This window comes from Planococcus citri, chromosome 3, assembly GCF_950023065.1.
Source record: "Planococcus citri chromosome 3, ihPlaCitr1.1, whole genome shotgun sequence".
Taxonomy (NCBI): Eukaryota; Metazoa; Arthropoda; class Insecta; order Hemiptera; family Pseudococcidae; genus Planococcus; species Planococcus citri.
The window spans coordinates 10,294,089-10,318,176 of record NC_088679.1 but is presented as its reverse complement, the minus strand read 5'-3'; the positions used below and the strand labels follow the sequence as shown (position 1 = coordinate 10,318,176).

Sequence of the window (24,088 nt, the reverse complement as noted above, 5' to 3'; positions counted from 1 at the left end):
AAAATCGCATTATAAAAATGTGAACAATTGAACATAACTGAGGTCCAAACCGCAGTCATTGGTACAATTTTTTAGAAAGGTCTTCAGTTTCAGTCTGTCCCTGGTATTTTTTCTGAAGAGAGTCATTTGTTCGGTTAATATTTTTACATACACTTGTTTTAGAGGTCTCAGGTCTGGTCCGGTCCACTCGGTCTTGTTAGCATTTTTGGGTCCAGTCGTGGTCATCTGTCCAGTTTTTACTTTTTTGGTTCGGTCTGACAAGCCTGATAATAATAAGTAGGTAACTGTCACTGTAGTACTTGAGGTGATGAACAAAAAACGTTATTATGACCAGTGGTCTATCTTGTGAATTGGGAGAGCATGTACAAGTTTTGCAAAACTCGAAATTTGTCATTTCAGAAAAAATCGTTTAAAATAAGGAAATGTTTGAATCATTCAAATGGCACCTGTAAGGCTGTAACCAATAGTGCTCAAGTGGACAAACAAAAAAATAGTATTATGACAAATAGCTTATCTTCAAACTTGAAGGGGCAAACTTGATTCAAAATTTCCAAATTTGTTGTGCCTAGATTGTGAAAATTTAGGATTATTAAGTTGTAGTTTTGCGCCTTCAATTTTGAAGATAGGCAATTTGTCATAATATCATTTTTTGTTCATCCACTCAAAGTCAGTAATGATCCAAACATATTTTATCATTTTTGGCGAATTTTTCAAAATTGGTAAGGCAATTTGTCATAATAACTTTTTTTGTTCGTCCACTCGAGTAGGTTCTTACTATGAGTTATGGACACCATTTGAATGATTCAAACATTTTCTTATTTTTAATGAAGCTCCTTCAATTTCATAAGATATACTAGGCAACCAGTCATACTAACGTTTTTTGTTCGTCTCCTCGAGTACTATATCTACAGCTGAATTTTGGCTGACGATTCCTGGAACACCCTGTACCTATATTAACCGTGCCATTTGTTTATTCGCGTAATTAGTTCGTAATTTGTAATTCGTGGCTGTTACCGAATAATTCAATAAACCTTGAACACGTCATCACTCCGTCTGACATAATTGTAGCTGTCTAGCAGCCGAAAATCTGAGTTTACGAACCACGATGTTTGATTAGGTAATTGGTTTGCTTTACGAACCGATTGGAATACTTAATAACTAAGCAAAAATTGCATATAAATTGTTAGTCTTAATACACTTTTGGAACTTCGACCTATCGTACTTGACATGAACGTTTTCCCCTGAAATTTCATTAAATATTGGAAAATTACCTATTCAGCCGAGCGACTGAGCTTTTAGTATGTAGGTAGTACCTACCTAGGTATCTATGTAGTATGTAGGTACATTTTGTATGTGGTGCGTAGAATTGTACATAAACACCTACAGTCATTTTTTTTGTTTTTTTGAAGTGGATTTATAATGCTCTACAAATTTTCATTTTTATTTAGACTCGTATTTTATACATTTAGATCATGAAATATGATTTGAAACTTTCTTAAATCTTAGGAGAGGAGACCTTACCCCTATTTTGTATTCTTTTTTATTCACGGGATCACTGAAAACGTAATTTTTTTCCAAGTTTTGGATCCTAGAAGTACATAATAGGTAGATTGGTCTATTTTACTCAACGTTAGTAAAATTATTACACTTCATCGACATTATTGTGAACAATCAGCAAATTCCATCCGAAAATTTCTTCATAGCATAACTTTCTGAAGCTTTATTGAAAATAATTTTCATAACTCAAGGATAAGTATTGGGTTTTTTTCGGGGAATTATTCATTTATAAAATCTAGCAACCTTAGACGATAGGAACGCAAAAAAGCGAAACATCAAAATTTATAGGCTCACGTAGTTTTTTGAATTTTTCGCGCATTTTGAAAAAAATGTGGTTTTACATACGTTTATCCATAATGTACTTATACAAAGTAGGTCAGTACAATTACCGAATGGACTTTAAAATCGAACCACGATGATTTGGAAGCTGTCTTTCTTCCATCCAAACAAAAGCCGGCCTCTTGACTGGCATTGGTTAAATTTCTTTTATCGTTGGCATCAAGTTGATTATTCAAATTTGTATCAATAAAATGCAGAATGAGCGGAACTGTTCTTTTTTTCAAATTCAAAGTAATATGAGCTGCTTAAAGCTGACGTTGTAATATTCATTCTGCTTACCTACTAAGAGGTACTTATAATCAATGTGCAGTGTACGAGTACTTTAATTTGATAAAGCCTTGCAAGAAATGATTGCCAAATATCCTGGTACATCGAATAGGTAGGTACCTAGTTATTTTTAGAAAAGTACGTAGGTATATTGATAGGTAGGTAGGTAGGTAGGTAAATAAATCATTTGAAATTTATGGCTTGTATTTTCATCAGCACAAATGAAATAGTTTAGACAGCTGATCAAAGAAAATCATTTCTCATAACTAGACAGCCATTTATTACCTTCAAAGCCCAGAGTAGCGGCACCTGTGCCCTAATATGCATTTATGCAACATTGTTGCGAGTGTATAAATACTCCTCAGCAAATCGCTATTATCAACAGTCATTCTTTTACACTGTATCAGTTAACTATTGCACGAATTTCATATTAAGTGAATTGTTTACACAGATTTGCATTCAAACAAAATATCAATATGCAGATTATGTATTTCATCGGTTTTGCGGTGATGACGATTTTAGCTACTAGTCTAATGGTAATGGCCGTACCAAAGCCCATCAGTCCAGCTGCGCTTGCTTCATTGTAAGAAACAATATTTCATTTTTTAGTTACTTAGGTATATCTCTACATTACATAGTACCTAGGTATATTCAGTAATTTTTTAATGAATAAATAAGAGTATGTACGTAATAGGCAAATATAGGTACCACCTAACCGTTTATGACGATTTTCTGTTACAGGGCTGGCGGTGGAATAGGTAAATGAAGATGTTCGACAAATGTATAAAATCTTACGTTCATGTTAATCCAGCGCTATTTATTTTCCCTAGTTTTAAAATATACGTATAGCTCAGGTATATCAATTTTCAATTGACCAACTGTTTATCTGATTCCTGTGTTAGTATGCAGTCTATGGTTCTTCAATTTTAAAGTGAAATTTATTTAACCCAAATCAAGCAATATGTGCGCACATATTTTCAATTTACGAATAATTAAATAAAAAGTTCAAGCATCACTTTTTTATCATTCAAGAAAGTAGGGTGCATTTGCATAGTCTGTGTATTTACCTAAGTACCTTTATCTAGTACCCATAAGTGTTTCGGTAAATTTTCATGGTTTTTAACTCAATTAAGAGGAAATAGTGGATGACATTTTTTGAGGTTCTAATATTATTTTTTTGCAATTCTGCCATTGTCACATCCACCAATTTTAGGGTAATTTTCTTTAAAAAATATTAATACAATAATATTTTCTATTGGTTGCATTTTTTTAGATTGATTTTCCACAAAAATTAGGTACGGTTACCCCGGCAAGCATTGGAATGTCACAATGAAAGATTCAATATTGCTCTTGTGACATTGCTGAGACATCCCAGGAATATTGTTTCTACTGGAATGTCACAGTGACATTACAGAGTAATATTTTGGTGACATTTTCCCACAATATTGCAGAAGGAATATCACACCGATATTTTTTTGTAAATGTCACCACAATGTAACAGTGTGACGTCACATAAATATTGAATATTTCAAAATGCTTGCCGGGACACGCATACCTACTTTACCTCAAAATATTTCAATTGCAACCGATTGAAACTCTCTCTTCTTCCTATCAGGGATGGAAACCGTAACCAAAATTTTTAACCGAAATGAATTTTAACCGCTAAAATGAGGAAAAAACTGTAACCGTAACCGTAACCATAACCGAAATTATTGATTTGAAATTTTTTAACCATAACCTTAACCGATTCATTTTTTCGTTTTGGTTAAATACATAACGGTTATTTTTTTAAAGTAAAAATCTCACTTTTTCGTGTAAAATGTGACATTTTTCATGTTTTTTTTAGAAAAAAAGGGCTCAATTTGTCTAAAATTTTCTTCAAACTCAAAAATTGGCTGTGAAATAGCATTTTTTTCGCTTTTTTGGCTGCAGGCGCACTTTTTTGACATTGAAGTGCAATTTTTGATAAATGAAAGAAAACCGTAACCTTTATTTTTTTGAGTCATAACCGTAACCCTTAACTGTAACCATAATAAATAATTTTGAAAAAAATAACCGCTAAAAAAATAACCGATATTTTTTTTCATTTCAGTTTCCATCCCTGCTTCCTATAGTTATCACTTATCAGAGAAAATTTATTGTACTTACTTAGATTTTTTTTCTCAATAAGTAAGCATATAAAAATCAATAGACAAATAGGTAGGTACTAATTTATAGGAGAATTGAATAAAGAATATTTTACATGAAAATAACATCGTTTATTGGTAAGTACATTATTCAACTAATCATTTACTTACCTATTTAGTTCACTTCTCAGTCATACGGCTACCAAGTGTGACGTCACAAATACCCATGTCACAGATAAAATCCTGAATTTAGGGGGATAAAAGTAAGTAGGTGCAGGGTGCCCAGAAATATCGAGTACCCCTAAAAAAGTTTTCTACTAAAATACTTGGGTTGGTCACAGTGAATGATAATAATGATAGCACATGATTGGTTGTTGGACTGGAGAGATAACATTCCACCAATCATATGCATCTATTTCACGTTGCCAACCTATATTTTTAATGAAAAACTTTCTTAGGGGTACTGGATATTTCTGGGCACCCTGTAGTTGGATTAGATAGGACAAAACATGAAATTAACATATGGGAAAATTCCGTTTTTGTCATTTTTTTTTCAAAACCAGTTGAGTTTCAAGAAAAATTAATGTGACGTCAGTACTTGGTAGCCCTATACCATATGGTGTACAAAATATCGCTATTAATTTTGTTCGAAACTTCATGACTGCTTAAAAATTTCTGATAATTTTCTTCTTTGTATACAAACACTTCACTGGTGACAGAAATCTAAAAACAAGAAAAATTAAATATCACAATAACGTTTAAAAAAATCATCAAAAAATCAAGTACCTATTACAATATTGAATATTTTTTTGAAAAAAACAAGAAAGTAGGAAGATTTTAACTTGATAAGAAGTTTTTATTTTCACGAAATTACACACACAACGTTTCGGCACACAGTGCCTTCATCAGGTGATGCAAAAAGACTGAACACTAGTGGAATAATACAAGTATGTAGAATCCAGTAAACGAGATAAAAATACCTAATTGAATTGTACCAGAGCTTTATTCGAGTCTAAGCCTGACACATCTGTTTACATACTTATCAACAATGTTGCTGACATCACGTTTCACATGAGAACCATACTTTTCATCCCAGTGGGGTGAAAATCTGCTCTTACGCAACATAAAAACGTGGGCAGGAGATTTAACACTTTATGCCAATGCTTTTTCTGTCCATTAATCGGCGCATGTTTTATTTACGCGTAAAAATCTGCCATTGATCAATATTCTTGAAAATTTTTTTGGCACCAGCGGGGTTCGAACTCGAGTCCCCGGATCTGTGAGCGGAACCCTGCTACCTACGCCACCAGAGAACTTGGTAGAAGTGACTAAAGATTTATATACTAAGCTGAAAGACACGCGCAAAATACCACATTTACGCGCGTTTTTCAGCAAATATGCGAATAAATACGCTACGAAATTTTTGCGTAGCGTATTTTTGTGGCTGGTTTTTTCAACGTGCAAAAATACGCCACGTAATTTAGAAGCGTAGCGGCTTTACGCAATAAAAATATGCTACAAAATATTCTTGTGGCGTGTTTATCAGCAGAAATTTTTTTCTGCTGTGCAGAAAATTGGCAACTGTCAGTCCCGTTAGATGGCGCTGCATCGCGTTGTGTACTGATAATGAAAAGGGGATTCGCGCTTTTCAGGAATGTACTTTTTTCTTACTCAGCGTTTTTTATGTTAACAAAAAACCACGTAGAATGAAAGCCGTTTTCAGCTGTTATCATACATACAATTCCATTTACCATTTTACGTGAATAAAACGTCAGAGAAAATTATCCAACTTCATTTTTATCAAGACACATTATGATAACACAATCAAAATTTCAATTTTTCTTTGTCAAAAATTGAAAATTGTGTGTGTGATTACAGCTGCGAAAAAGATGAAAAGGGCCTTCATTCTGCATGGTTTTTTGCTGATATGAAAAACTCTGATCAGGAAAAAATTTACATTCCTAAAAATTGTGAAGTTCACTCTTCATTTTTAAAAAAAAGTAAATTTCTAGCACATTTCTATATTTTTAAATTAATTTCTGAAAAACGTGAATTCTCGCATAAGAGCAATGTAATTTGAAAATGTTATCCTCTTTTCGTTAGTTAGGAGATTAGCCACTAGATGGCGACTACTTTGCTGACAGTTGCCAATGTGACAACCTAAAAAGTTGCTTCAAATTACGCCCGTGAATTGAAGCGCGATTTTGAAAACTGTAAAATCTGCTGCATGGCAGCAGTTTAAAGTCGCGTTGAAGTATAAAACTGTAGCGATAGGAATTGCAGTATTTTCTGTCACTCATGTGAGAGAAAATTGTTCTACATTCAGCTGCAACTCATTTTAGTTCCGTAAATACGCGATCTGGCGGATTAATTACGTAAAAGCGCCATCTGGTGAGTTAGTTCTCTCATGACCAACGAGTTGTGAGAGCAACGAGCCAAACGCTAGTCATTTGGCGACTCCCGATGATAAAACATCGGATATCAATGTTCCGGAGATGGTATAGGACCACCTATACCATGCTATTTGCGTAAATCTAATGGACTAAATTAGTAGCACAAGTCCAGTCATATACGAAATATGAACTGGTGAAGCAAGTGATCTATTTCGAATATGTTCTGTGTTCCAGTTACGTTGATAGAGTCGTTCAGATGCACTCGGGTCCAGGAGTTATTACGTAAAACATCCAAGGATCCTTATTGTAAATCTCATCTTAATGAGTAACATATATGGACCTTCCCACATCCGTGTACTGTTCCCTATTCCCTGTGGTGATGTGCTTTGCACTTTCTAGGGCATAAAATGCCATATCTCTCTTTCCGTAATACTGTACAGGCCAGTATAAATAATATAGCTTGAGTAAGTTGTAATTATGTACTTGAATACAATACATTGAATTACAACTGAAGATGTGTTATTATTTCGTAAGATAAATAATCTTAAGGTAAATGTCTGTGTGGTATTCGTAATTACACTCAGTGTCCGAAAAATAGGTAACGAGGCGGTAAGTCGCCAGGTACCTATGAAGCTCTCAGAAGCTAGGTACTGCTAGACCTCAAGTAGGTAGCTAGCATATGTGAGACCTATACATGGAGATGTGCTTGTAACAGCATCATCGTAATGTGCAGAATATATCTCCACATTTGGCGCCCCCGGGTGGGCTCGAAGTGTTGAAACACTGTTCCAGAATAATTCCAGTGAATTTTTCGTAATTTCAACACTCCTGAAACAACACCTTCAGGCAGAAGCGCCTACCTACTCATCTTATACCTACTTTTGCATGGGACACATCTTTATTCAATGTTCGTGTTCGTGTCTATTTATAAGAAGAATTAGTTATAAGAAAATTAAATTTAAGGAATCATCCGGAGATATTCCAGAAGAAAAGATTTCGTAATTCACCTACTGCAGAGGTGACTTCGTTTCAATTTGGATGGATTATTGAAGGCCATTTGCATAATATGATATACGTTGCATGTTCAAAACGTGTTGAAATGTTACCTATTTATATCATGTGTAATCAGCAACGTGAGGTAGGTAATACCTACTCGTCAACGATATATTACGTAAAACAGCCATTTCACTACGAAACGCGTTCAGATAACACTCTCAAACAATAAGAGTATTGGAACAAGTTTTTGGCTGAAAATAAAATACATTGTGTAATGCAAAATTTATCGTACGAATTGCTACATTGTATTGTTACGAGACTAGACCATCCGAGCACATTAACTCGAAGTGCAGAGAAGAAGGGAAAAATAATCTACTCCCACTATTTTTATTTTCATCCGATGGTACCAGCAAGCGAGCTGAGCAACGAAATAAAGCTCATATGTTTATTTTCTCCACTACGAGAAGGTGTTCTATTTCTGCTGTCATCAAGCGTTGCTATTGAGCGAATATTTTGTGATATTTTCTCTTACCTGTGCGAATAATTTAATTATTCAAACAGTTCAAATTATTACATAATCCAGACGTTAGCCAAACGTGTTATTTTGTAATAATTCCAGCATCCAGTTTATCGTAAAACAAGACGTTAGCCAAACGTAGTATTTACGCAATAAACTTGGTATCCTGTCTAGTCAAAGACATCAACGATAGTCAAAGGCAGTGTTTCGTCAGATTCTATTTTCGAAAATATGAATCTTCAACCAACTTATCAAGGCGGACCCAATAACGGACAATCAGGTACTTTTCAAAGTACTCCTCTCGTGAATCAAGCATTCAAACAGTTCAAATTATTACATAATACAGACGTTAGCCAAACGTGTTATTTTGTAATAATTCCAGCATCCAGTTTATCGTAAAACAAGACGTTAGCCAAACGTAGTATTTACGCAATAAACTTGGTATCCTGTCTAGTCAAAGACATCAACGATAGTCAAAGGCAGTGTTTCGTCAGATTCTATTTTCGAAAATATGAATCTTCAACCAACTTATCAAGGCGGACCCAATAACGGACAATCAGGTACTTTTCAAAGTACTCCTCTCGTAAATCAAGCAAATACTCCAGCTTCAACTGGACAAATGCTCATTCCGAACCCAAAAATATGGCCACCTCAGCAGAATGCTTCGCCGAACAATCACCATTTATTCCATCCGAATCCGTTCAACTTAGGAGGAACTCCGAATTTCGTAAGTGGACAAAATGCTGGTTCAAACCAAACAGCTCCAGTTCAAAGTGCTCCTGTAAATAATAATCCACCTCTACAAGGTGCAAACATAACTCTGCGTGGTCAGCCAAACCCTCCGATGTTCAAATTTCCAGCTTTTCCACCTCCAAAAGTGACCTATCACTCTTGTACTCAACAAGGTGCGAATCAAAACGCAAATAATCCACCTGTAAACTCGGCAAATAATTTCGTTAATGGGAATCAAAATCATCCTTCGAATGTGAATCCCTTGTTGAATAATCAACAATCTTTCGTAAATCCCAATGTTGCTCAAGCAACTGCTAATCAGCAGCAAAATTCGATGCAACAAGCAGCTCAACCTAGTTCTAGTGCAAATAATGGCATGATGGGACCTAGGTTTCATCCTAGTTCAAGAGGTTATGCTAAAGAAATTGCAAAATTACAGGGAATTAAAGTACATGAAGATTCAAATCAAAACCCATGAAAAAATCGTTCCTGCTCAAATTGCTCAAAATATTTGCATTGTATCTGGTCAGTGATACTTTGCTTCAATACCTATTCCATCAAAGCTGGTACAGATAACAGTATTTTAGGTAAATCTTTATCTCTTACCTTCACTGTTATCTCGCCAACATTTATGCACCAGCACCAAGCTAACGAGAAGTTGAGAAGCAGATCAGTTTTACTTTTCATACGAAGTAGTTTATTCTATTTTTGACAACCATCTAACTTTTCGCGAAATTGTGTGCTAATATACCTATTCAGAGTTTAGAAATATTTCGAAATATTTTCTGAGTAATTAAAGAAGTGCAGTGTTGTGATCACATTTTATCGAAATAATGCTTCAGTTTGCTGATAGTAATTAGAATCCTGACCTGTAATCACATATCAGTTCGTGATTAATCTGAATATTCTAATAAATATACGGTTCCGGTCATAAACCACCTGCAGATCAATAAATATTTCCACAGATTGTCACCAATTTGTATTAAAATACTCAAGGTAATTTTGAAAACCTACGTCATCATACTAGCACCTATAGCATTCTTATAGTTCAAAATGCATCAAAAAATCAGACTTATCAGATCAAGAAAATCAGTCAAATTGTGCTCCAAAACCAATTCAAAACAAAGTATCTGATGCAAAATTAATCGAATAATTCTCATCAATCTGTTGGTATTTTCGCCAGTTCCATATAATTTGAGAATTTTCAACCTATTCAAGGAGTTGTTAAACCAGTGATTTATCATTTAATGATGATTTTTCGTAATTCAACCTGGATTCTAATTCGTAATTTTGGCTAATTAATGAGCACAACAGTTCGATAACATATTCAAAATAACTAGTCTCATTATTGCAAAATACAGTTCGATTAATTTATCCAATACAATCACGGTAAATTTTGGTTGTGATTTTTTTCGCATTTGTGAAATCACTCATTTCAAATTCAACTTCAGGTAATTTTCGCAACAGACATACCAACTTTGAACCAGATGGATTATAATTTCACTCGTAATGTGCCAAATACCATCAATAGGTACCGAAATAATTTTCGAATCAACATGGACCTGTACACAGACAACTTGTTACATCTAAAAAATTTGTGCATTCACTAAATTACCAGAAAACTAAACGATATCCAAAAATGGAAAATAATTCATCTACTAGAGCTATCAAAGGTATTTTAAATTCGTTGGAATAAATACTGGATCTAATTATTCACCTTCCAAAGGTAATTTGTGTAATTCATCGGATATTAATTTTACAATATTGCTGATACTATTTGAATAGTTGTTGCTCGAAATTGCTTTGTACAATATGAGTCAAATTAATCTGTGTGATTTTTTTATGAAGATCCAATTACAAGAGAAGTAATACCTCGGACGTGTTGCTGGATATTTAACCTGGTTTATTTTCGAAAATGAAGCTTGCTTTTGCAAATGTACAAATAGTTCGTGAAATTTGTAAAATATTTGGTCGAAAATTAACACTTCGAAAACTGTACAAGAAGTTGCAAAAACCAATTCGTTGTTTTTATCTCAGATGGTAATTAAATACTTAGCAGTACTCGTTCAATTCGAGACCTTTGGCTCCTTCGATTAATTAAAAATTACCTGCTTCAAATCAGAAGAATATCAATTCATCCAAAACGTACCTCACACTACTGTGCAAGTTCAAATCCTCGAATTTTCAACTACAAAGTATTGCACAGGGGCAACTTCGAATGTCCAAGTTAGAAATACTTCTCAATAGCAGACGAATTTACAAGGTTCGAGATTTAATATTCAGGAACACTGATTTTTCAAATGATCAGAAATAAAAAATATATGGTGATGATTTTACATGGTTCCCGCCTGAATTCGTTTTTTTTCGTAAATCTATTTGGATTCCTACAAATTGAAATGATCAATCAGTTTTTAGGATCGGAGTAATTTATGGGAAGCCAGAATTGCGTAAAGTAGGTATTACCTATTTATCACCGTATGTATGTGAAAATCGAAGACTTCAGTCAAAAATACTCCATTCTTATCAGAATACTGTGACGAAACTCCAGTTCGAAAACGAAACATCAAAAAGCCAGCTTTAACAAATTACGAATCACGCAGTATACCTTGAAAAACTTGGGAATTTGTTTCAAAAACGTGTATTTATGCTGTTCATAATCTTTTACCTATTGAGCTCGTTTGATCTCATGTATAATTATTCAGTTTGAAATGAAAAAATCAATGCATAGTGATACGAACACAAAAGTTCATTTGTATTTTTACACTTGAAAATCTGATGATTTTTCAACTTGTCGAATGGTCACACACCTATTGTTGCGTAATTTTCAGCACCTATGTAGGTATTTTGTAAATTAAATGATTTGAGTGTTTACTTAGTTGGAATTACGTAAATGAGCCTCATCGTAAATATTGAAATAAATCAATGCTGAAATTTGAAGAAATGTAAATTTTGTCCAGAACACACCTCAACAAACTTACTCAACATCTCATTCAACTGTTCTCACCTAAAACCAACCAAATGGTGACGATTATTGATCAAATTAATAGTTGAGAAGTAATTGATACATTTTTCCACATGTATAAGTATCAATAATGCAAAGTAGGTATCAACCTACTCATCAGCGATTTTACACAAAATGTCAAAATCTTCAACATGCATCCAGCCTAAAAAATTCATCCGAGTCGTGGGGCAAAGTTTCGTTGAAAAATCTAATACTATGGAAATACTACGTTCAAAAATCTCGGAATTGGTTCGTTCTTTCTTTTCCGCTGGTTCCATGTCCATAACCATCACCATATGAGCATTACAGATGATAACTCATACTTAAAAACATCTTCAACAAATTCAAAACACCTGGATCGCTCATGGTGATTTATTTCGTAATACCTACCAAGTTACATGAATTCGTACATTTTGGATTAATTTCCTCGTAAATTTTGGAAAACATTCCGTATTTCAATTCCGAAAATGGAATTTCAGAAAACCTCTTTAATTGATTTTGAGACTATCAAGCAGACTGTCTTATCAGATCAAAGTAATTTAATTTATTACCCATACTTACATGGAGGTATGTTTGAAAAATCACGATGCATATAATACCTATCTTTCAGCTCGAGAAAATCAACTACCAATAACAAATACGAGTTTTGTTCAAACAAACATTATTCACATCAGAGTAATAGGAGAAAAAGTTATGCAATACACGATAGGACGAAAATTTACTTGTTCTCTGATGCAGTGAAAATTTCCAGATGGACAACATTATTTCGTAATTCAATAAATTCAATTACAATTTTACTCAGGTGAAGCTTATGTAAACCATGCCATCACGTACTAAGTGTCACTTTATGCAAATTGTCAACTAGAGGATCGAATACTTGGAAACCTACTAAGATAATTCACTTGGAGGCCTACAAGTGATTTTTGAAGTGGGAAATGAAGTAACTTGGTTCCTGGTACCTAGCTGCATGTATGTAAGGACACGAAGTAGGTACCTACCTATCAATACACGATTATACGCAAGAACACGAAGTAGGTACCTACCTACTAACCAGTTGGCGATTTTTTACACCAATTTTCGACAGCAAGAGTGTGATTTTTGCTCAGATTCGTTCGTACAGCTTTGAAAATGATTACCGTAATACCAACGTCTATACAAGTATCGAAGACAACACCGTAATTCTTATCATCGGTGCATCGCTGTTATCTAGATCAAAATCTAATTTTCACACACAAACATAATGGAGATTTGGCCTGATAATTCAAAGCGTACATTGTCCTCACATGAAGCAGTTTTATCAGTTGCTCTCGCATTTTCGTCTGATACGCTCAAAATTCTCTCTAACCTGGAGCACCGTTGTATTGTTTGTGGATCATATAATTGCCATTGATAGTGACTAAACAAGTGCATTGAACCTCTTTTTATCGAATACATATTTGTGCAGATTACCAACAGAAGTAATTCAATAAATACACACCAAATAGTGATATTATTTACATCCAGACTGGTTACGTAATACAAAAATTACAATCACCACAAGTTCGAGTCAAATTCATCATAGATATCACCCAAAGTTTTCAAAACACCCAAAATGGTCAAAATCTTGGAGCTTGTGTCGTAGGAGGTGCATTATGCTGAGTGAAGATACTTATCTAGATTTCATCGTTTCAATACAGTGAATATTTAAAACACTGTTATTGTGATTTTTTCGTAATTGAAGTATAAATTTACGCAAATGTTCGTTAACCAAACAACATCTTACAGCTGTATTCTTGTTTAAGAACACTTTTCCTGGTACCAACATGAATAACTATTTCACGGACAATCAAAACGTGGTACCTACGTAAAACCATACTCAAAGGTAAAAAACCTCTGACTTCACGACCAGCTTCTCTCAACCACGGATACAGTTAAACTGTTATTTAACTCGCAGTCAATCACGCCGATTGCTCAATCTCACCATCGAGCAGTGAAATTTTGATTTCAGTAAATTCTATTTGGAATTCTTCCTACTGCAGCGAGCTGGAATGAAATTAAAACGTCCAATAGTCACTTCATTTGTGAAATATTATACCCAACTTCCAACCAGATAACCATTAAATGAAGAAACTTCGAATCAATCAAAATCCTGGTTCTAGAGTGGCTCATATAAATTTAGTGAATAAATTAAATCCATATTTTGCGTAATTCGTTGTATCTCATCAAAATATTCAACCTGAGAGTGTAATGGATTTCGTATTGTGAATATGAATTCTCATGGTCCAATCATGATTGCCAAATAGATCGCTTGTTTCATCGTAACATCATTGAACCTCTCCAAGGTTTCAAATCTCCGAAGCACTTAACCAGATGATTTTTAAAGAACTCGTAATTACAAATGATTCTAATGAGATTACCTGGAATTCCAAATCATGTTCATCAACACGAAATTAAAAATACCAACCAATCCACCTCACCTCAATCATAAGAGTATTCAATGTTGGTATGTTTGATGAAGTAGAAGAAATTTCCTAAACTGGTTTGAAAAATTCAAGATGTTGCATCCTCAGAATAACTCGTGACTCATATCCAAAGGGCAATTGGAAAATATGCAGAATGGGCTTGAGAAGATGGAAGCTAATTTATTTAAAACTTGCAGAATATCAACATTCCCCACGTAACTAGTACAGTAGTACCTACTCAATAAGTGGTTTGAAAATATAAAGAAACCTATACAAAGTTAAACCAAAGTGAGTTGTATACTTTTTAAGCTACAAAATGAAAGAAATATGTGCAAATCAACAATTTTGGATCCTCAATTGTCACACAATTTTTCTGTTTGAGAAAGTATTTCAAGGGAATCGGCTTTTTAAGAAAAAATAATCAGATCATGGATGAATGCCCGCACTGTGGTGTCTACTTCAAAATCTTGTAAAACATCACTGTTATTCATCAAGGGAAAATTATGATTAGTGGATCAAGACCACAGGGGCATGCCTGTGTCTCTACTGATACTACGTTCGCGCTCAACAATTAATATCGATCATATTTTCGCTGATGTTATTTCCAGTTATCAAATTTAAGATCAAAAAACCTCGTAAAAGTGAAGTAACCATCCTGTATATGAATATTATCATACTACATGCCACCAGTCTAGTTTACAGACGACCTTCTTGAGGTCCCAATATTATTGCGTAAAAAGCTGTCAAGATTTTCCTCTAAAAAAATATCAAATAAAATCAAGAGAACATGGAGGAGGTGTTTGTTGCTTTCAGAGAATACATGTTTGTAAATTTTGTCCAAAGATCCTGAGTTTAAAGTACTACCTACTGATCACATATTGCAGATAACCGTTCATCTCTTGATCAATTTTGCATTAGTGCAATAATTTTCGTAATTCTACCACTTGTGATTCAGACGAAACATTTATACTTTGAGCTATGAAGCTGGGCAAGTTTGAAACATTAAGTCACTAAGTTATTCTGATGAAACTTTTGGTCTATAAGATCAGATCGTAATTCTGTAATTCCATTTTCTCCGCGAAGAATTCAGCATAAGCCTAATAAAACTGGCAGACAACAAAAATGATGAAAGGGTACATTCTTGATATACCCAACTGCTGGCATACTCTTTCAAATCAAACATCATAGTCAACTTACAATATCGACATGCAATGCACAAAGTATATTCAAATTGGTTCAGGGATGTCGTGTATGAATGAAAGGAACTCCAAATATGTGACAGGGAAAGTGAATTATTTGCCAACAAATTGGAAATTGATCACCTAAAAAAGGAAAATGACAAGCAACATCAAGAAGACCTGACTTACGTAAGACAAGTAATTAATGGTGCCAAAGCTTCCCACAAAAAATACCATGAATTGGGGTTAAAGAAGAAGTTGAAAAGACCCATGCTGAGGTTGAAGAGATCTTCACAAAACAACAAAACGCTTCCAATATGTCTGATTTACCAACTTAGCAATTTTTAATATTTAATTTCAATGGACAAAGGATTAATCTAGTAACAACTGATCCAAACCCAATTAACTCAACATACTTCAGGATCGTCTTTGTGTAACAATAATCTAGACAAACTGTCAACATAAAGACCGATGAAATCTCCTCAAATTTGTGTACAATTAATCAACAAAATCAGCTTCAAACTTTTACAACTGATAATGGTTCTGCCAATTTGCGTAATGACAAATCAAAAAACACCACCATCCATTAAACAACTGTTAGGATTGGAGGAAGATCTATCAAAAGAAGACGAACAAGACTTGAATGATGTACTAATTACGATTCCAACAAAGGAAATTGAGGAAAGAACCAGACCCAGAATTATAATATATGGTAAAGAACGGCCAAAATTTTTTTTTCATCACTTTACAATAGATCCAAACTATGCCTACCAGTAGAAATTGATCCCATGAAGATCACAAATATGTGCAAAGATGAAGGATATATTTTCGATAAAACTATGAAAGGACCTGCTATGCAAGGTACAATAATGGGGCAACCATTTGTACAAATTAGCGATTTACGTGAATCCGTCAATCTGTTTGATCCATTGCCATATTCAGAATTAATTTACTTCTCCAGAGATTTTCATAACACATGTCTTTGTCGGAAAGCCACAGCTCACCAGTATAAGTAGAACCAAAGTAATGTGAATTGTGAACTGATTGCAAGCTGGATATACTGGTTGAAATTCTACACTCGTGAAGAAATGACATAATTTTCAAAGAACTTTTCGTAAGGACTGACTGCCTATCAAACTGATGTTGTACCGTATCTCAACAAATAAACTCTCTTATTTCCAACTAAGGACGCAAAGGCAAACCTGGAAGATAAAAAAACAATGCATATACGAGCCCTACATTTCAGCCAAATTCAGAAGAGACCATCAGTGATTACAACTCACATTCTCAAGTATACAATCGTCATTTGTTTAATTTCAATCTTGGCTTATTACCCACCAAGAATACGTTGATTTAATAATTGAAAGTCTTAAAGAAGCGAAACCTTTTCTTATGATGCCAGATTTTGACTACATTTTGAAATTTTACTCGAATTCATGTAAGGTACCTAATGGAGTGTTGATTGTTCAAATACAATTATTCAAATGTTTGAGTCAGGCTGGTATAGATACCACCAAATCAGTTTCGGAAGACTCCGTTGCCCTGGGTAAACACAGTGTATCATAGATGTACAGCCACTGCTGGATTGAAAATGTTTTGAGATCAAGTTCAACTGATTTCAGACTTCAGTCTCTTACTTTGAATGCAATAGCGATGCATCTTCACCACGTATCAAACATCATGAAACAAGTTCCAGCTGAAAGTTCTAAAAAGCAGTGCAAAGAAGCAGCTGCATGTAATACCAAGCATTTGAGCAATATAAATCATCATTCAACAAATTAGGTGAAATGTTAACTAGCAGACATATCGAATTCGAAGAATATGGCAATTATGTAATACATTTGTTATTTACCCATTTCCAATTAATTTTATTGCTCAGCCACACCTATACACATTATCAACTAATGCGTCAGAATTCATGTGATGATAACCAGATCAATCAATGGGACATCGCTAAACATCACACTAGAAGAGATCACTATTATCCGGAAAAAAGATTCATTTAGAGTGTTGGAATCACTGAAGGGACCAATGGAAAGACTTGCGTAAATTCATATACTTATTGGATGTTCTTGGGCCATATGTCATAATTGCTTAACAGCTGGAAATGCTTCAAATTTAGTAAGACACAACACAATAAGAACTGTCAGTCTTACAAAACTGTGGACAATATACTAAATTCATTCATCACCTCATTTGGAAATATAGACCATAACGGAATTTGCTGGGACTAATGAATAACATCTGTTATATGAAAATATGAACCAGAGTATTTTTTTTTTGCAACAGCAGTTAGAAGAGTTAAATAACTAGGAAGAACCTGGAACATTCACGGCGTTTGGCGATGTTTTGGAAAATCACCAACCAGTATTCCCTGAAATTCAATAAATACGAGTGGGGCAGAGTTTTCAATCGCAAATTGAAATGATCATTGATATTCCATACTTGTATTTATACAACGCAACAAACTGTGATAGAACAATAAATTCTCTGCCTGTAATCTATTGCAAAGTTTATGTAACTGAATAGTAGATAAAAACAACCAAATAATATCATTCGGTCAACCTGAATTGAATAACAAAAATGTGGATTTTCAACTACATTGAATACCTACAATTTATTTTGGAGTGGATTGAGAAATATTTCCAGGACATTATCTTATGATTTTCGTTAGTATTGGCCACAAGTAATGATCAATTCCATGTACCAGCAAGCTGATGATATACCTTTTGAAAAGAATTTTTATGGTTTGGCTAAAAAAACGCAATATTAAACTTCTTAAACCAGCGTTAGTCTTTATCCCAATTATAAGACATCCTAAAATTGAATCTAACTATATGTATTGTGGCTGAAGATCGATGTAACACTGTACCAGACACTAAACAGTTTTACTTAAACGATGCCAGAAACTATTATCTAGTCAAACATATGGAAGACAAGTTCTACAACTTTCATAAACGTCACATTAGATAATCATCCTTGATCAGCTAATAAGCCAGCTTTAGAAAATAGGAGAATCAAAGTATCCAGTAGTACAGAGAAAGTGGTAATTACAGAGAATAAGCAGAGTAAATTCATACAAGTATCTAGATGAAATCACACCTAGGAAACCAACAGTTCTAGTTGTACTGGAAAACCAAACACCAGCAGAGTCTGTAACTATATTAGAATCAGATCAAGAGAAAAACACCAAATGTTGTCATTCCTTTCATAATGATTACAGATATTTCAGCTCCTACTCCAGAAAAGGAAATAATCCAATACAAAAGGTAGAAAAATCTGTAACAATTGTTATTGTCTCATCTGTAAATGCTGTTAGGTATTGTCAACTTCCGAATGCCAAAACAACATCTAGAGAAGATATTGAGAAGCTACTCTAATTTACTTCTCACGTAAATAATGATGGTTCCAATTTTGTATCATTCCCTACAACAGAAGGAACAATACATTCTCATAAGTGATTAAATGAACAATACACCAAGAGGACTTTTATTTCGTAATTACCAAACTATTGAATCCTAACTGATGCATGGTAAGGATCCCCAACACCATCCTTTAATGTTCATGAAGAGTTGATTGGTCATTTTGGTCAAATCATATTACGTAAGACAATTTTATCATTCAACTTACAATCAATTGATTACCAACAAATGTTCAAAGGATCTACACAAGTTATTTACATACAATGTTATCAGCTTTAGTTCACCGTATTCAAGAAACATCAAGATGTGAATTGTTGTCGCTGCCAAATTTAGTTTACCAGAATATCACCAGTTCCAGAAATTATTTAAAAAAAAAAAAAAAAAAAAAAAATACATCCGTGCCCAAATTTATATACTTTGTACAATTTTGATTTTCGTAATTACACAACTTCTTGTATTATTAGTTTTGAGCACATTTTGTAATATTTATTAGTTTTAATTTGTTTTTATATACTTTGTAATCATCTCCTCATTTCCTTTCCTCTCCTTGCATGATGCACATCACCCATGCAAACATATTTATAACAACACATTGCACTACTCAAGAAATATTCCAGAAATCGGGGCAATTCCCGGGACATCCAGAATGGCGCTTCATCTCCCGTTGTTCAGTTGGGATTTTCGTAATATTCCCTCGCCTATGTCACCGTGAAAATATCAAGAGAATCCGGGGCATATGTAGCGATAGGAATTGCAGTATTTTCTGTCACTCATGTGAGAGAAAATTGTTCTACATTCAGCTGCAACTCATTTTAGTTCCGTAAATACGCGATCTGGCGGATTAATTACGTAAAAGCGCCATCTGGTGAGTTAGTTCTCTCATGACCAACGAGTTGTGAGAGCAACGAGCCAAACGCTAGTCATTTGGCGACTCCCGATGATAAAACATCGGATATCAATGTTCCGGAGATGGTATAGGACCACCTATACCATGCTATTTGCGTAAATCTAATGGACTAAATTAGTAGCACAAGTCCAGTCATATACGAAATATGAACTGGTGAAGCAAGTGATCTATTTCGAATATGTTCTGTGTTCCAGTTACGTTGATAGAGTCGTTCAGATGCACTCGGGTCCAGGAGTTATTACGTAAAACATCCAAGGATCCTTATTGTAAATCTCATCTTAATGAGTAACATATATGGACCTTCCCACATCCGTGTACTGTTCCCTATTCCCTGTGGTGATGTGCTTTGCACTTTCTAGGGCATAAAATGCCATATCTCTCTTTCCGTAATACTGTACAGGCCAGTATAAATAATATAGCTTGAGTAAGTTGTAATTATGTACTTGAATACAATACATTGAATTACAACTGAAGATGTGTTATTATTTCGTAAGATAAATAATCTTAAGGTAAATGTCTGTGTGGTATTCGTAATTACACTCAGTGTCCGAAAAATAGGTAACGAGGCGGTAAGTCGCCAGGTACCTATGAAGCTCTCAGAAGCTAGGTACTGCTAGACCTCAAGTAGGTAGCTAGCATATGTGAGACCTATACATGGAGATGTGCTTGTAACAGCATCATCGTAATGTGCAGAATATATCTCCACAAAACGCCAATTAAACTGCTCTTTACCGCGTATTTATTGGCAGAAGGGCAGATTTTCACCCAACTGGGGCATCATGTCTTCCTGAATTAAGGCCACCAGCCAACACAATATCATGATAACGTTTAAAAAAATCATCAAAAAATCAAGTAGGTACCTATTACAAATTACAATATTGAAATTTTGAATCAATGTTTGCCCCATCAGTTTTGAATATTTGCTATATGTATGTTGTAATAACATTTCTTTGTCCATCCACCCGAGGACATATCTACTATGAGTTATGGGCATCATTTGAATGATTCAAACATTTCCTTATTTTCAATGAAGCTCCTTCAATTTCATAAGATATAGGCAACCAGTCATACTATAACGTTTTTTGTTCGTCTCCTCGAGTACTATCTACTGCTGAATTTAGGCTGACGATTCCTGGAACACCCTGTACCTGTATTAGCCGTGCCATTTGTTTATTCGCGTAATTAGTTCGTAATTTGTAATTCGTGGATGTTACCGAATAATTCAATAAACCCTGAACACGTCATCACTCCATCTGACATAATAATGTACCTGTCTAGCAGCCGAAAATCTGAGTTTACGAATCACGACGTTTGATTAGGTAATTGGTTTGCTTTACGAACCGATTGGAGTACCTACTTAATTAAGCAAAAATTGCATAAATAAATTGTTAGTGTTAATAGACATTTGGAACTTCGACCTATCGTACTTGACATAAACGTTTTCCCCTAAAATTTCATTAAATGTTGGAAAATTACCTATTCAACCCAGCGACTGAGCTTTTAGCAGTACTTACTATCCTAGGTAGTAGCCAGTAGGTAGTGTAAGGGAGGGTCTGGACCTTTGAGCCAACGATCTTTGAATTTACCCGATTACCAATCTTCAAACAATCTTCAAAACGAAATCAGTCACCAATCTTCAGACAATTCTTTGAAATGCAACAGCCAACCAAACTTCCCTCGAATAGCAAATGACAACTATCTCCTTAAATATTCAGAGGATCTCGAACCATTTTCGAGGACGATAATAACCAAAATTGATCCAGTGATCTGTTGGATTGACTCGTAGATAATCACAATTTGACTCGTAGATAATCACAATTTGATTCTGTGTTGATTCACCATATAATTCGATCAATAAAATTTACCTTTTGAACTTTTTCTCGAAACAACAATATTACGAGTAAGTAGCACGATTCAAGTCTCAAGTTCTCCTCGGAAAAACGAAAATTAACACAATAGCTTTTATCAACGAGATATGGAAAGATTATTCGCGTATTTTTAATTCGATGTTGTTAATCGGGCCGAAAAGTGAATAATAATTCAACAGTGGTTTTTTTTTCTATTGCCAAATACGATTCCCTTCCATATTTTCGATATACCTTAAATCACGCGATGCGAGCTCCAGTTTTGTTTTGTTGCCTCAGCAATTTCAAAAAATTTTTTTCCTTACATAAGCTAATTTTGTCTAATTATTGCCAAAGTCGATAACGGTATTTTTTTTTGTAAGTACATTTTGTATGTGGCGCGTAGAGTGGTAAATACAGTCGTCTCGTATTTTATTACTTACATCTAGGTCATGAAAATATGATTTGAAACTTTCTTAGAAGAGGAGACTTTACCCACCCCCCTTTTTTTTACAGGATCGTTGAAAACGGTCGTTTTTCTCTATTGGATCTTAGAAGTAGCAGGTAGGTAGGTACTTCTTTACTCAACTGCTACGTTAATACCTTGAAGTTATGTAGGAATTATACATCATCTGATTAATCAGCAATTTCCATCACAATTTTCTGAAGCTGTATTGAAAATAATTTTCATAAATTAAGGATAATTATTAAGTGGTGGGGTGAGGAGCATTATTCAATTGATACAATCGTGAGAATTTATGTTTTTGGGACGAAACATGCGAAAATCGAGGTCGCTGAGTACAAATTATGAGCTTATTTTTTGGGTCCAACTCCTCAATGTTTCTTTGTGCCCCAAAAATGGGGTCTTTGGTCCGATCTTTTATGCACTTGGAGAAAATAAAAAATTGGTGAATTATTTATTAATTATAAAATCCAGCAACCTTAGATGGTGGGAACGCAAAAACGCGAAACTTCAAAATAAAAGCTACCTTTATAATACGCTCACGTAGTTTTTTGAATCTTACTGTACGTTTATTCATGATGTACAAAGTACAATCACCGAATGACTTCAAAATCGAACCACGATGATTTGGAATCTGTCTTTCTTCCATTCATATCCAAACAAAAGCCGGCTTCTTGATTGGCATTCGTTAAATTTCTTTCATCGTTTACCTATAATCGAGATGAGTATGATTTTTCAAATTTGTTTCAATAAAATTCAGAATGAGCGGAATTGTTCTTTGTTTTCAAATTTAAAGTAACAGCTGACTTTGTAATATTCATTCCGCTTATTAAGAGATACCTGCTTAATTAATGCGCAGTTTCATTTAATTTGATGAAGTCTTGCAAGAAATAATAGCCAAATACCCTGGTATCTACATATACATCGAATAGGTACCCAGTTATTTTTAGAACTATTATAAAATAAGTAGGTATATTGATAGGCAGGTACATATATCATTTGAAATTTATGGCTTAGATTGTAATCATGCCGAAATGAAGAAATTTAGACAGCTGATCAAAGAAAAATAATTCTCATAACAAGACGGCCATTTATTACCTACCTTCAAAGCCAAAAGTAGCGGTACCTGTGCCCTAATATATGCAACATTGTTGCGAGTGTATATAAATACTCCTCAGCAAATCACTATCATCAACAGTCATTCTTTTACATTGTATCATTGCACAAATTTCATATTTAGTGAATTGTTTACCTTGATTTAAATTCAAACAAACATCAATATGCAGATTATGTACTTCATCGGTTTCGCGGTTATGACGATTTTAGCTACTAGTCTAATGGTGATGGCCATACCAAAGCCCATCAGTCAAGGAGCGCTTGCATCATTGTAAGGAATACACCATTTTACATTTTAAAACCATTAGGTACTTCGGGATATCTAAACATGTGGCAATTAATGTGTGTACCTATGTTTTTTTTTACAGAGCTGGCAAATGAAGATGCGTTTCAGCGTTTCAACTGATCAACTGTTTATCTGATTCCTGCTTAAGTATGTAGGTATTCTAATCTATGCTTTACCTATATGATTTTAAACTGAAACCTATCTATTAGTATTTAACCCAAATTAAGCAATATTATGTGCGCACATATTTTCAATTTATTTAAATAAAAAGTTCAAGCATTACTTTTTTATTACCTTCAAGATAAGTAGGGTGCATTTGCATAGCCCAATTAAGCCCATATATGTCAATTTTCATGGTTTTTAATTCAATCAATTGGAAATGGTAGGGGACATTTTTCGAGCTTCTTTTTCGATTAAGTATATTAAGAAAAATTGCAACCATTTACGTTGCGAGTAATTTTTTAGAAAAAAAAATCAAAACGAGTGAAATCTTTTTCTTTGTT

General features: G+C 34.2%; 2 long non-coding RNA genes across 2 annotated transcripts; both read left to right on the top strand.

Annotated features, from left to right (window-relative positions):
• The first annotated feature begins 2,517 nt into the window (after positions 1–2,517).
• LOC135841047 (uncharacterized) lies at positions 2,518–3,178 on the top strand. The gene is made up of 2 exons (XR_010557832.1): positions 2,518–2,746; positions 2,905–3,178. It is a non-coding gene; the product is annotated as an uncharacterized LOC135841047 (long non-coding RNA).
• A 20,083-nt stretch (positions 3,179–23,261) lies between these two features.
• LOC135840857 (uncharacterized) lies at positions 23,262–23,867 on the top strand. Its single transcript, XR_010557792.1, has 2 exons — positions 23,262–23,570; positions 23,668–23,867. It is a non-coding gene; the product is annotated as an uncharacterized LOC135840857 (long non-coding RNA).
• The last annotated feature ends 221 nt before the right edge of the window (positions 23,868–24,088 follow it).